Here is a 14,195-nt window from a genome sequence, read left to right as displayed (position 1 = left end):
TGTTTAGGGTTTTCAATGCTTGCTTTTTTATGTAAAATCGGGAAATATGACGAAGTCTTACCAATTAAAAGTGTTTTCGTCAATAATACAAATAATTATGTAATTATGAAGTATAGGTGTCGGTAACCGTCAGTGATTCTCTTTAAACAGTAATAAATTCTTCATAGAGAGACAACACAGCCTCGAAAAATATATCATTATATAAAATAGAGACACGTAGCACACATTTGGTAACGGTAGACCAACTCGAATGAGACGAAATCTACCGTACAAATGCCAAATTGGGCGTCCTACCCATAATTTGTACGGACCAATTGTAGGCACCCCCAATCATGTAATAAAGCACGGTCGTTGCACCCGGCGTCGCCTGCGCCCGCGCCGCTGTGCGACAATTTACGACGGCTCGTTTTGTTGTCTGTCCGTCGCGGATGGACGGAGATGCGCCCAACGGATGCGACCAGGGTTGACCACGATGTCTAGTCTAATCTCTTTATCACCTTTTTTTAGATAAATCATTGGTGTAGTGTTATAACTCAGTCATATTTTGATACATATTTTTTCCTAAAAATATTTTTTTATTAATATCTAGTAAGATGTCAAGGTCATGCCTAAGTGTATTCTATAATAGCTGTTTCATTCTGTACTCTAAACTTAGATCTGTAAAAAAAACAGTGAAGGTTTTTGACTCATAATCAATTACAGCATAATAAAATCAGCGTATCATATGGGCGCAGTCTTTAGTCACTTTTACGTAGTAATTTGTGTTATCTAACATAGTATTGTACAACTAGTTTATTGTAGGGCAAGTCCACTTCAAACGAAGAAACACTTAAGACTGTAAACTAGTAGCTAATCTTGCTCACTTGAAGCTTTAACTTCCCATATAAGCCTTTTCTAGTGATAGCTAGGAATTACCTTTTTATGGTAGTTTTTTTACAATATAGTAATTTTTAACTTTATTTTTTAATAGACAGAGTACCATAGTTGCGCAGGTAACTACATTTATTTTTGGAAAATGTCCCCTTTGACCCCTTATTATAATGATGCATATCACACTAAAAGCAGAAGAAATGGTAATCCCTTGAATAGACTTGTAACATCCTTATCTTCAGTAGTCTTCAACGTCACTTACCATCAGATAAGATGGGAAACAGATGCTAAATACAATATTTCATTAAAAACCTCATCACATGCTAATGTTTCCTCCAGCTATGTTTCCGTCTACGTACGTCTTGAACTGTTCACGGCATTTAATTTTTAACTATTTTGCTATCATTAAGTTTGCCTTTAACACTGTCATCCTTAAAAAAACCTATGCAGTTCAACGACCTCTCGCATCTTGTGCTTCACATCACCCATGATCAATGTTTGTACGTGCCCACTGAGGCACGAAGACGCTTAGTACAAATACGATTAAGCCAGTGCCACCCATCCATAGACAGACTTCCGCTCGTGTGTTTACAAACCTGCGTTACGTCTTTATCAATGAATGAACTTTTGAAAGAGTAGAAAAAGTGATATCATGAGCAATAGATGACCAATGTGTCAATCTTGTGGTGGCAGATTTCAGGAGACTGCCTTCTGTTCATCACGCCAAAAGTAGTTTATACTACGCGAGACACGTAACCCTCGAACGGGAAGAGAAGTGTGTTTATCTTTAAAAAATATTACTTAAGTAATGAATGATATCGTATTTTTTTCAAATTACGCATAAATAATAATAACTGGTTTCATTATGAATGTAATATTATCAAGTTGAACCTCTGAGCTTACAATAAAAGCTATTCATAATTTGCGATAACGCTCTGCAAAAAGGGATTCCCCAGTCCCGACATTATTTTCAAACATATCTAATCAGTTTTTACACTTCAGCACTTACCCATACTTTTCTACCCAACAAAGAACCAATAAGTCATAACCATTAAAATTCATAGCTCAATAATAATAGCTAATAAAGCATGTGTTTATATAGCAGTCGTGTCAATTAGTATGCTGGCTACATAATATATTGTTTACAATAAAGAGGCTAGCTCACGACCGCTCGTGGCGTACGAACGTGTCGTTTGAAATTACGTGCACTTATGTACGTGAAAATCATTAGTTTATCGATTATGTTGGCGATAATGAGTGTGTGGCGCCAATCCGAATCACAACCTATTTGAACGTATTACGTAATAGAGTATTGAAATATATAATTTATATATTACAAGGGGATTTCCATAATCAAGAATATTTATCTAGACGTTTTAGCACGGGTCATCGTAAGTTGACTGGTTTTTGAAAATCATTTTAAAGGACAAGATGAGAAGGAGGAAGAAAGGAGAAGAGAAGAAGAGAGGAGAAAGGAGATGATGAGATGGTTTCGTTGTGGAGTGATTTATTAAACGTAATAGTTATATAACTTTCTGGTAGAATTTGATGCAGTAAATTATACATTCTGGTATATCCTTATATTTGGTTTATTAACAAATGACGAGTACAAATTTTATGACGCTATCAAAACCAAATAATTTATCATCACGTAGGTCAAATAGTTCGATTACTATACCTAGTTGTTACATTTACTGAATCAACCACTAGTTCGAAAAAAATGGACCCGTACAAAGAAAAATAAAACCTATGTCCATTTTATTATAAGTACAGCACTTGTTAATGAAATTATTATACACTATATTTGTTAGTAAAATAGTGTATACTTATTGTTCAACCGACCATTACACTACACCTTAATGACGTGATGAAAGATGAAAGTGTATGATTGACATTGTTGAGTTATGATGGATTGTTCTATGTATCGACGTATTAATACACGATGATGCACAGAAAATACACACCTAACTTATAAGAACAAATGCAATAAAACTTTTTATATGATCATTTACTCGTATTATTTTTGCTTAATGGTCGTATGTGCAGAGTAAAAATTCTTGATCAATAGGCTATTTTATATTGTAAGAGAAATTACTTATCAGAATTATCAAAATCATTTAAGACTTGTTTAATGCCTAATGGATAAGTGCCCGATGACCTGAGCAAATGTATGAAAAAAATCAATCGTACATTTTTCACTGAATAGTCTTACAAATACCAAAGAAGTGGTAAATCCGTTCATTAGTATAGAAATACTGACATAATGATTGTGACGTCATACGTTCAGTAATTCCGATATTATAACGTCAGAAAAATATTTTAAAACGTTCTCTATTTCTCTTGTTTTTCAGTAACAGTTGAATATGTTTACGCTCGTATTTTAAATTGGGTCGTTATTTTCACCAAAGCTAATGTGCGAGCTGAACCATGTAACGAGAGTAAATTGGATTTTACTTTTTGCATACAACTTTTACACTTACGTAAATGCTGTTTTTCAAATTCTGTTCCGGCTTGATTTTATACGTCGCTAGTACGTATAAAATCAAGCCTTGTTCTCATGTGCTGAAGGCAATAAAGATGACTGGCTTCGATATTTACATATATTATATACTATTACTATTCTCTCTCTTTACTTGTATCTATAAAATATTTTCTTTAATCAACAGGATATAAATGTCCCTCAATTTCCTTTCTATTAGATTCCGCCTAGTCGCACATCATCCAAACAAAACCATTTACGCATAACACAAAACATTCCACACAAATCAAAGCACTTGTCCTCATTGATACCAATTGACATCACCGACACCCGACAATTAAATCGTGTATCAATTCACGCGAACTTTATTTGAACGATTTTCTAGTTTAACAGACGTGTTAATAAGCGCTTCGTATTGGCGCACTGTTACGCATGCGCGCATGTTACGTGAACGGCCGCGCGCACTCACGCGCATGTCGCTAGGCTACCAGAATGCGCGCCGCCGTCTGCCGTTTTTTTGCCGTGTCGTGTATTGTGCAAGCATGGGAATGAGATTATAATATGGTGTGATGATTGATTTTGTTGTAAGAGGTCATGGTGTTTGTAAATTTGGTTTATATAAGATCTTTTTGTAAATCAACTTGTTTTTAAAAAAGGGAATAGAATAGCAGAACGAATCTAATATAATCGCTTGAAAAATGGCTTTTGTATAATTTTTAATACCTAGGTTTTATGTGTTTACACTTTAGAAACTCGTTTTTACATAATGTCATCGTTTTACCTGCTCGGAATTATATTTTATTAAGGTATCAATCATTAATAGTACATTGGAATAATTGCGTCTTTTATAATATAGGAAAACTAAAATATCTACGTTTTGCCACAAAAGCTTATCTAAAGAATCTTTACACCCACCATGTCTTAACAAGTTATCTTAAGCCATGTAATATACGCCAAGCTACTGATCAAACGTGTGCAATCTTTAAATTCCTCTTTAAACATTTATAACAGAAAAACCACACTTTCATTCATTCTCAAGCCAATTTTACATCAATACAAGGCGAAATAAAAAACACATAATTAGAATACTAACCAAAGACAATGTAAATCATTCGACATAAATACAAAAAGTGCAATCATTCACGTATTGTATCCACACATCGATTGGAATAGACCAGTGTTTCTGAACCTTTGGTCCGCGAGTCCGCGACTAAGCGCCTTTTTTTCTTTACTCAGCCTAAGATTCTTTTACATTAGACATTAGAATTAGTAAATACTAGTTGACCCGGCAAACGTTGTTTTGCAATAAAAAGAATAAAGTGTCACTTAGGGGCATGAAAAATAGATGTTGGCCGATTCTCAGGCCTACTCAATATGCTCACAAAGTTTCATTAGAATCGGTCATGCCGTTTCGGAGGAGTACGGTAACGAAAACTGTGACGCGAGAATTTTATATATTAGATATGCTAGAATAGAAAATACTGACTTACATATTTACCAAGGGGTATCGTGCCCAGTAAACTGGGTTTTGGAGGCCCGATAGGCAGTCGCCCCATTTAAAATGCATCTAGCCCAACTCCACCTGTTAACACTGGAAGCCGACTCCAACATAAAAGAAAAACTAAGCTGATGATGATCTTAGTATCAGATGAACTTTTTTTGGTTCTTTGTTTGCTATGGGCCCGCAGAATGGACAAGTTTGAGAAACGCTGCGATAGACAATGTACCTAAGTTTTTCATTACCACTTGTTAGATAAGAATGTGAATTTCTACTTGCGCGGGCGCAGACGACCTCGTGACGTAACAATGGTGGCTAAGGGCGTGCCGTATACTGTGAATTAATTTAACAAGTTTATTATGTCATTGTGTTTGAAGATAGTTTCTCTGAGTGGGTTTATGTTTGTTAAGAAAGTGAAAATGAGGGAAATGATTTATTGATTTAGTTTTTAGAAAAGATTGAAGATTTCGTTTTATGGATAAGTTTTTTTGACCTTTAATTTTAATAGCGTTTAAGACCCGTTACATTATAATATTATGTGTACAAGTCGCGAAAGTTCAAAATCGTTAAGTTTGTTTGATCTTTTGTTTTTTTTGCTACAGTTTTCCCTTTATACTCTCCGTCATGTCCAGAAGCTCGGTTTACTTTCATTTTGTACTTGTTGCATATTGTGAACGGCTCGTGCAAAAGCCTGTCAATTTCCTTTAAAGGCGACTAAATGAATCGTTTGGTCTGAACTAAATTACTGCCTTCATTAACAAAGCTTTTAACTTGGAACAATAATATTTCATTAACAAGAGAAAGTAGTTCAATATCAAAGTCGGCGCAGGTTGCCATTTCCTTCCGTAATAAAAATAAAAAATGATCGGATATGTTGGGTTATGTTCGGTAATTTTCGTAAATATTTTCGCTCATGTTATCGCTTCGACGGCCGCATGTATGGTTCCCACGTCGAATTGTTATTTGACATGCGAATAACTAATAAGTTGGCCGAATGTATGTACTTACTTTCACTATCACTGTTTTCGTTATTCATTTCTCGTATTTCGTATTATAATTTCTGAGTAAAACGCTTTAGATCATTAATCATGATATTTGATCTGATAGAAGCAGATATTGATAGTTACTTCTTTTTTGACGGAACATCAACTTTTACTCTCTATAAGCAGGTATAAATCATTACTCATTTTTATGTCCTGGTTTTTAGCTTCCAATAAATGTAATAATAGTAAAATGTGCAATGTTACTATTTTACATTCACTAAGCTCCGATTTGCTGTGTTAAACTCCGAATCATTTAAAGGGTAACGGATACGTATCTTTCTAATTAATGAAATAAGCGAGGTTAATAGGAGCTATCAACTTTGTTTTATGGTTAAAACATTGGAATTCATATTTACCAGTAAAGCAAACTTAAAAGGTCCAGTTAAAAGCTATCAAAATACAATTTATTTCCACGTAATACTCGTAAATACAAGAGCTACATGATTCCGCGAAACATGTCGCATTGCACTACATTGAGTAATTCGGTCGTTACAATGAAAAGTTGTAATATTTAACGACGCAATAACCAATCTTTATTTTTATACCGTCCCTCTTCGACATAACTTTGGTTTAACGATATAAATATGGTTGAAAACGTATTTACGTAATAAAACCCGTCATTCGGGTGAAATAAATACTACATTCGCGAGAATGTGTTTTATGTGTTTTGAATCTTTTCCTTAAAAACTATCTTAAATTAGTACTACATAATATCAGTCGGTAATGAACGTCGCCATACAGTTTACTTAGGAATAAGAATTCTTGACGTTTCGGCGCCCCGTTTACACTATCCGTGGTCGTAAACTGCTTATCCAGTTGCTCAAGGACGATGCCTGAGTAACAGGCTTGGCTAGCTTTCTATTAGTAAAAGAATATTTCAAATCGCATCAGTAGTTTTGGAGATATTCCGTATAAAAGATACTAAGTTAACCTTTTTATGATATTGGAATAATAATAAAGTTTATTATACTTAAGTCGGTGTTGGGGTCACAAATTGAGGACAACTATGAATACCGATTTAGAATTTATAATTATAAAGAAGAGAGATTTGATTAGTTCTCACGATTGTAAGCTGGTTGTAATCGATTGATAGCGTATAAGATTCATTCATTAGAATATGAATAGATTCCACGGAATCACGTGTCATGTTTCGGTCTATCCTATCTAAGATTATACAATATCTACCTAGTAAACTTGGATTGATTGCTTTTAGTGTCACGTTGCAACCAGTTTTGAAAAACTTTTTAGCAGTAGAATAGATAATCCTACTAGGAATGTCTTGTAGAGCGAGCAAACTCTTTTTTTGCGTGGCTTATGTATTAAGCATACATCTGATTTGATGACAATTCTTAATTTTAATTGTTGGAGTTGTATATGTATATTTATTTATATATTGCGCTCCAGCGACTTATTCTCTAATTTAATATTAAATAAGCTCAACATACAAAATGAAACACGGCTTTATGTATAAGTTTACCCAAGCAACTGAATAAAACCTTGATCTTTTAATAAAAATGCACCAAGCACAACAACTCGGGTGTTTATAAAATACCACAAATATTACGAAAAGTATGCGATCGACACAATTTTAAAACCAGTACATTATTACTCAATATTTCTTAATTGCATCCCATTAAATGTTATTGCAATATTTCTATGGAAACTACAATACTTAATGGTAAATGATAATGTCCTATAAAATTATGGTGTAACTAATTGTTAGGCTGTTTAATGATGAAGCTAAAGTTTTATGTTTTAATGTTACGAAACTTATTACTTTACTAATATTGGTTATCATATTCTTTCTTTATTTTCTTTCTTCTTGTATACGAATGTGTTTGCAATATTTTGCTTGTATTGTTGTTGTAGACTAAACTTTACTATAATGTATAGTTATCCTATCTTGCCAAATCAAATTGGGCTTACCAATTTCATTCAAAATCTATCTACACTTGTGTCTAAAGTGTGACGTAAAGTTAGTGTAATCGTAAGTGTGATGCTTTGGAAGACTAGTCACCCCATCATCCCATGCAATGTAAATAGGTATTGGTAACAGCAAAATTATTTATTTGAATGTTTATGACCTATACAATGCATACTTAGCTGAGAATAATAAACACAGTCATTTAAAGCATTTTACAATATTCATCCATAAAACATTACCAAAAAGATCATCCATTCTCTTTGCATATAACCACAGTATTCAGTGTCGTAATAACTCAATTATATTCGTGTACCGATTGTTTGGATGTGGTCTGAACTGTAATCGCACTGGATTGTACTGCGGAGGTGTTTTCACACGGCTATCACGGCTAGACTCGGCTCTGATTGTATTATTGTATGAGGGACACTTATCACTAGGCGTTAATTCTATGGACTACGCAGTTTTGTTGAAGACTAAGTATAGCGTAGGATTTTTTTATTGGAATAGTCAGTTGGTCTAGTTTTATCAGTGACAATTGGAGGTATGTTAGTAAATTAATTGCTTTAGTAGGAAACACATTGATAAATTATTATACATTTAATTTAACACAGATACTTTGGATATATTTCAACTTACACAGTACTAATATGTACGAGTTATAATTATTTTGTTATCATGCTATCATGCTAACCAATTATCCGCGTAGATAACGCGGATAATTGGTTATCCTGTAGTAATGTGATGTAGGAATTGTAAACAATTTAAAAGTTTGAATAGTTAGTAGGGAGCCTTGTAGAAACGATTCGCGGCTGGTAGAAAAATAAAAAAATCTTAATTTAGGACACCTGTAACCCAGAGACTTATGAAGCTAACGGTGACGGCCTGTTTCATCAAGCCATTTTATTTTGAAAATTATTCATTACATAAATCGGGCATGCCAATGCTACTTAATTGTCAGACTATAGAAGATATTTTTTTACAGCAAACTTCGTACATTTATATCTATAGTTTTATAGATTAATTTCACCAAGTAATCTAGTCACGCTCACAGTTCACTGGTTCAACAAGGCAAGCCGGTCGTCACTCAAATCGCAATGACAGTTTAAGTGTTATTTGATCTGAATACCTCTCGGCTTAAGACAAAAGCCTTGATCCCTCGGCATTATCTACAGGTGTTAATTCATTAAATGTACCATTGAATTGTCGACATGAACACCTGTCTGCAACTGTAACTGTGACACAATAAGCCTGTACGCTATAACGGATTGGTTCTCTGTTAAATGTTTGAGTCAGAATTATAGTCTATACAATAGACCTTACCACACACTACTACTTTTTATGTTTTTCTCGTTACCTATATCGTCTTTAAGTTGAGAACCTAGATCTTTTTACGTTTAAAATCTAAATATTAAGGCCAAATAACTAGCCTGCCGTAATGAAAATTCGTTTTACTAGATAACCTGGTGTCTGACCGATAAGTCCATTCATAAAAAAATGTCATTCGCCGTACAAATTGTGACTCTTCAAAAACATCAATGTGTTGATGAATCAGCAGAATTTAAATTTCTACTATAATAGCAAATTATAATCACTGGTTATGTCAACTTATGATTCACAGTCGATACAGTCAAGGTAAGCCGTAGCATGCGGTGGCAAGCCGTGGTAAGCCGTGACTAATTTGTGTTTACGTTACGTTATTGTTTGCCCATGTGCTTCTCTTCTGATTGTTCACGAGGTTTATTATAATCGTGGTTACGTATTTATATGTGTTATGTCAAGTATGTATGTGTATCTATATGTTATCGAGTTCAAGCGATATGTGGATAAAAATGAAATTTCGACGACAACTTGACCTTCACGCCTGTATTTCAAAACATACTGCAATTGTAACATAGGTTATGTATCGTTCAGAATATTCCTCCTATATATTAGGGATTTCAGTAAACAAATATTCTATTTTTTGTGGTTGTATTTCACGGAGCATTATTACCCGGGATCTCAATATCGACAACAGTGAAAGACGGTGTATCAAGAAAGGGCTTTAGTGAACCTTGTAAGTTCACAGCCGGCTTGAAGCTCCCTCAGATCCGCCTCCACTACATCCTTCCAGCGGTACATACACACAATAAATAACTCATAATACAGCTATAATCATTACACACTCTCCATACTAGGATAGAAAGTGAGAAGCCATTTATTACATTAGCAACATCATAAGTCTGCGTACAAGTATGGACAGTTAATAGCACAAGATAAACGTGGAACGTAAACGACATACAATGACACGCGTTCTGTAATCAACCGCAAACGGTAGAAACGTTTAAGAGATTGTATTCACTGGACTGCGTTTATGCAACGATTTAGGCTGGGATTTTGATATGCGCACCTAGCACGTGTTAGATTTCTGGAGTTTATAATATGCACGTACTTGTGGATGTCTTGGTTGTTAAATGGGCGATAGCTAACGACTGTGTATGATAATTTTGAAGCTTAAAAGCTGTTTTTATTTAGGTGATAGTCTAAAGTTACATTTGTTATACGCCTCAGTACTCAAATATCATCCGAATCCATGAGAAGCAGTGAATGGACATCGGATGGAAGCTAATGCGATTTTTGAATTCTGCAGCGCCCATACGATTTTTTTGTAGTACCACTATCGAAATTCGAATTGATAATTGTATCAGAATGTTATATATTGTAAAAAGCGCGTATGGCGTATCAACGAGTACACACTCTAGTGTGAACAACTTCTTACACCTGATGATCCAACTTTATAGCATGCGCAAGAGCACCTATTAACCATTTGTCATAGTAATTGACGTACGATTAAAACATTCCTTATTCGTTTGCGGCATAACTATTTTATACATACATTCTTACACATTAGATGTATTTTCATGTTAAACTCACAATGTGTTGTGTTATCTAAGTTGCCTCTCCATCCTTTATTGTGCAACATTAAATACCAATGAATCTGCAATTAAAACTGTTCGAGCATGTTTATTGCCCATTGCACTAATAAAACGTGTATTAATGTCGATGTTTAGATAATAACAAACACATTAAATAGGAAAAGTAAAAGTTATATCATTACTGCATATAGTTATTTTATACTTTTACGAGGATATACTAGTGCACATTTTATTACAACAACTATAAGCCTGATAAAGACAGATTAAATCAGGGTGTCGACAAAAATTTAAGACGGTTTTAAAAATTTAAATCAAATTAGATTTTGCAAAAAAAATATTAGTATATTTTGACTCTCTAAGGAATCAGCTTATTTTTTTCTTAAATCAGCCTAAATCTTTCTAAAAAAGCAGCCTGAATCGGACACCAAACTTCAGATTTCCGTGACACGATAAATAATTCTGCCATAGAATTCGCTATGAATGAGTGAATCACCAATATTTTTGCAAAAGCAATTGTCCCGCTAGTTACACAAACCGCTATGGAGCAGCGGAAATGCACGAATGTTGCCGAATCGGGCGGAGAGGCGCGTGCGCATCGTACCCCTGTACCGTTAGGAACACAGCGCGCAATGACATTGCGACTAAACTATTGAAGGGTCAACTTATAGTGGAACTGGGTGGAAAATTGATATAGAATTTTGAATGGTAAAGTGGGATGAAAAGCGTATTAGAGTAATCAGGATAGGTGAATGGAAATGAGAGAGAAAACAAATGAGGTTACACAGAGGACGATTGGACGGAAGCCTGGAGAAAAAATTGTTTAATCCTTTGTTGTCCTCCCGCAGGGCAGGGGTATCTTCATCAGGCCGAAATTAGGTCTTAAGGATATTAAATTTAATACAGGAACAAATCTGAGTTTTAAAATCAATCAGTCCACATAAATAAGATTGCAATCTTATAGTACAAGGATAATCATAGATGATAAATTCTTGATGATATCATAGACTCTATTGTTAGGTAGGTATCCTTCAGTAACTAACATTTCAATTACGTATTCATACGAACATTTTATTATAGAATATTACGCCTTACAATCGCCACAAATGTTGGTTTCATAACACATCTGTATAAACCTGCAATAAAAACCATTATTACATAAGTAAAACAACTAATTTCAACTAAAATGGTATACATCATCTAGATCTTCATAATAAAAGCTAATTAATACGCGCTCAACGACGGTAGATCACCAGTCTCTGAGTAATACACGAACGCTCTCCGAGTAATACACGAACGAATGACGGATGTATGCGTACGCGATGGCATAAACTACCGATCGGCCATTGGTATGGGAACAGTGAAAGTGTGTGTCCAAGATATTAATAGTGTTGCAGTTTATACGTTATGAAATTGATTATAGTATATGAAATTCTTTGGTGATGGGAAATAGGATGAGCTTTCGATGTGTTGGAAATGTTTTGGATTCTTATTTCATCACTTAAACTGTGGCTCCGAACATTTTTCTTAGTTAGCTATTCGTAATTGTTTCGTACTGTCAGTGGTCGATTTAATGTCGAAGTTGTTTAATGCGCCCGAATCATTTGCATGATATGGATCAAAGCCTAATATCTTATATAACAACCAGAACAATCTTTTAAAAATCCACTGAGTCTTAAGAATAGTTTTAATTCCAATAAACGGCCACCTATTTATGGAATGTCTAGGGCAAATGTGACTTACTAATCAAAATCAAATCATTTATTCACTTAGGTCAAATGTTGACACTTATGATAGTCGTTACAATTACTGAATTTACCACTAGCTCGGAAAGGGGTTAGAGCCTTATGAGAAGAGCTAGCGAGAAACTCACGGCCACGGCATAATTGTTTACCGATCAGCGAGAACAGCTATTTCTCAAAATAAGGTTATTTTTCAAAACTGATACTTCACCTAAATCAGTTACGTCACAATCAGGTTCTCGGTAAACAAGTTGGAACTGAAATTGATGAGTCACCCATGAGTTGAGTTTCCATCGACCTTGCGGCCACTTTACAAAATTCTTTGGCGTAAAAAGCGGATATTGGGGCACGCCTCGCGCCCTTGTCGAACCGGTGGCCTGTGACATATTGTACCTACCTGATTTTGACTGATGGTTATTGAGCTTCGCCGGGATACTGTATTTAAGTTATGTGTTTAAAGAGAAATTGTGAAGTTTATGTTGAAGAGGGCTTATGCAGGTTTTGATATTTCTGTTTTATGAATGAAAATGATGTTCTGTAACATGTAAGTATTTCTGTTCTGTTTTAGTAGATGAACAGAATTGTAAGGCTTCAGAAAATAGTCGGCATTGCTAGAAATTATGATGTGATGAACACTTTCAAAAAAAAAAAAAAAATATTTTGATTATGTGTGTTCAAAAGATTGAACTCAAAGTGATACATGGAGACACCCAATGAGCTAGTATATTACTGGGTCAGGTGTTATAATAGATTGAAATAAAGGTGCTGTAAATCAAACTTTGGTTTTTACAACACGTAAACTTCTTCGGAAAATCCTTAGATTTAAAAACCCCTTCGTCATTGAAATCTCCTATTTATATTACTCATTGGATTATTAGATTGGTTAACTGAATTGAATATTGATTTATGTAAATAACTCTTCAATGAAATACAGTCATTTGCATTTTAATATGGCACAAACAAAACTGTCCGTTCTACAAAAAAATATACAGATCTAATAACTACTTTTGGTATAAAAAAGAGCGTGTCTATTAAAGTTTGGCGAAGCTATTTAATTTGTAAAATATTGTATCTTTTTGAAAATATAACAGATTTAGTATTATTTGTATCGGTATAAAAACTCTTTCCTGATAAAAATAAAGTCATCTCATTCTCTATAATATGTACAGTCACGAGCAAAAATAAGTATACACCGCCAGAATTTCAATCGTATTTTGTTTTGTGCGGAAATATCAATTTAAAATTTCCACTGTACCAACAATGTTAAACAAAAAAGCTCGAGAAAATAAACACAATGTCAAGTATTATAATATCGTTTGATTAGAACGAAGCCGTTTGATTGAATGAAAACTCGTGAACTGACCTACATCTGAGCAATTTCCGTCGCACACTAACAATAACCATTCTATTCGTAGATACAGATCTTGTTTGTTGTCTGTCTATTTATATTTATACTGTTAGATTATAAAACATGGCTTTGATAATATTAAATGCTTACTTTAGACTTGTTGACCTTTCAAGAAAATATTGTTTTCTTTTTAGGTATTTTACTGTATGACGGTGTACTCACAAGACTGATTAGAATGTTAACATTAGTCCCTCGTGATTCTAAACAATTTATTCTTACTTCGCCTTTTTAGCAGTAAATTCACTCTGTAGGTATCATTGACCATCATTTGACCTAAATGATTTGATTATTGATTTTTTTTAATAGTTATGAGTGAAACGAT

General features: G+C 34.2%; 1 protein-coding gene across 3 annotated transcripts in view; it reads left to right on the top strand.

The window, feature by feature from the left end:
- Synd (protein kinase C and casein kinase substrate in neurons protein Synd) overlaps positions 1-14,195 on the top strand; it is a 145,265-nt gene that overhangs the window by 22,723 nt on the left and 108,347 nt on the right. The window lies entirely within an intron of this gene.

Source organism: Anticarsia gemmatalis, chromosome 18, assembly GCF_050436995.1.
Source record: "Anticarsia gemmatalis isolate Benzon Research Colony breed Stoneville strain chromosome 18, ilAntGemm2 primary, whole genome shotgun sequence".
NCBI classification, from domain to species: domain Eukaryota; kingdom Metazoa; phylum Arthropoda; class Insecta; order Lepidoptera; family Erebidae; genus Anticarsia; species Anticarsia gemmatalis.
This window is presented reverse-complemented; position numbering and strand designations above follow the sequence as displayed.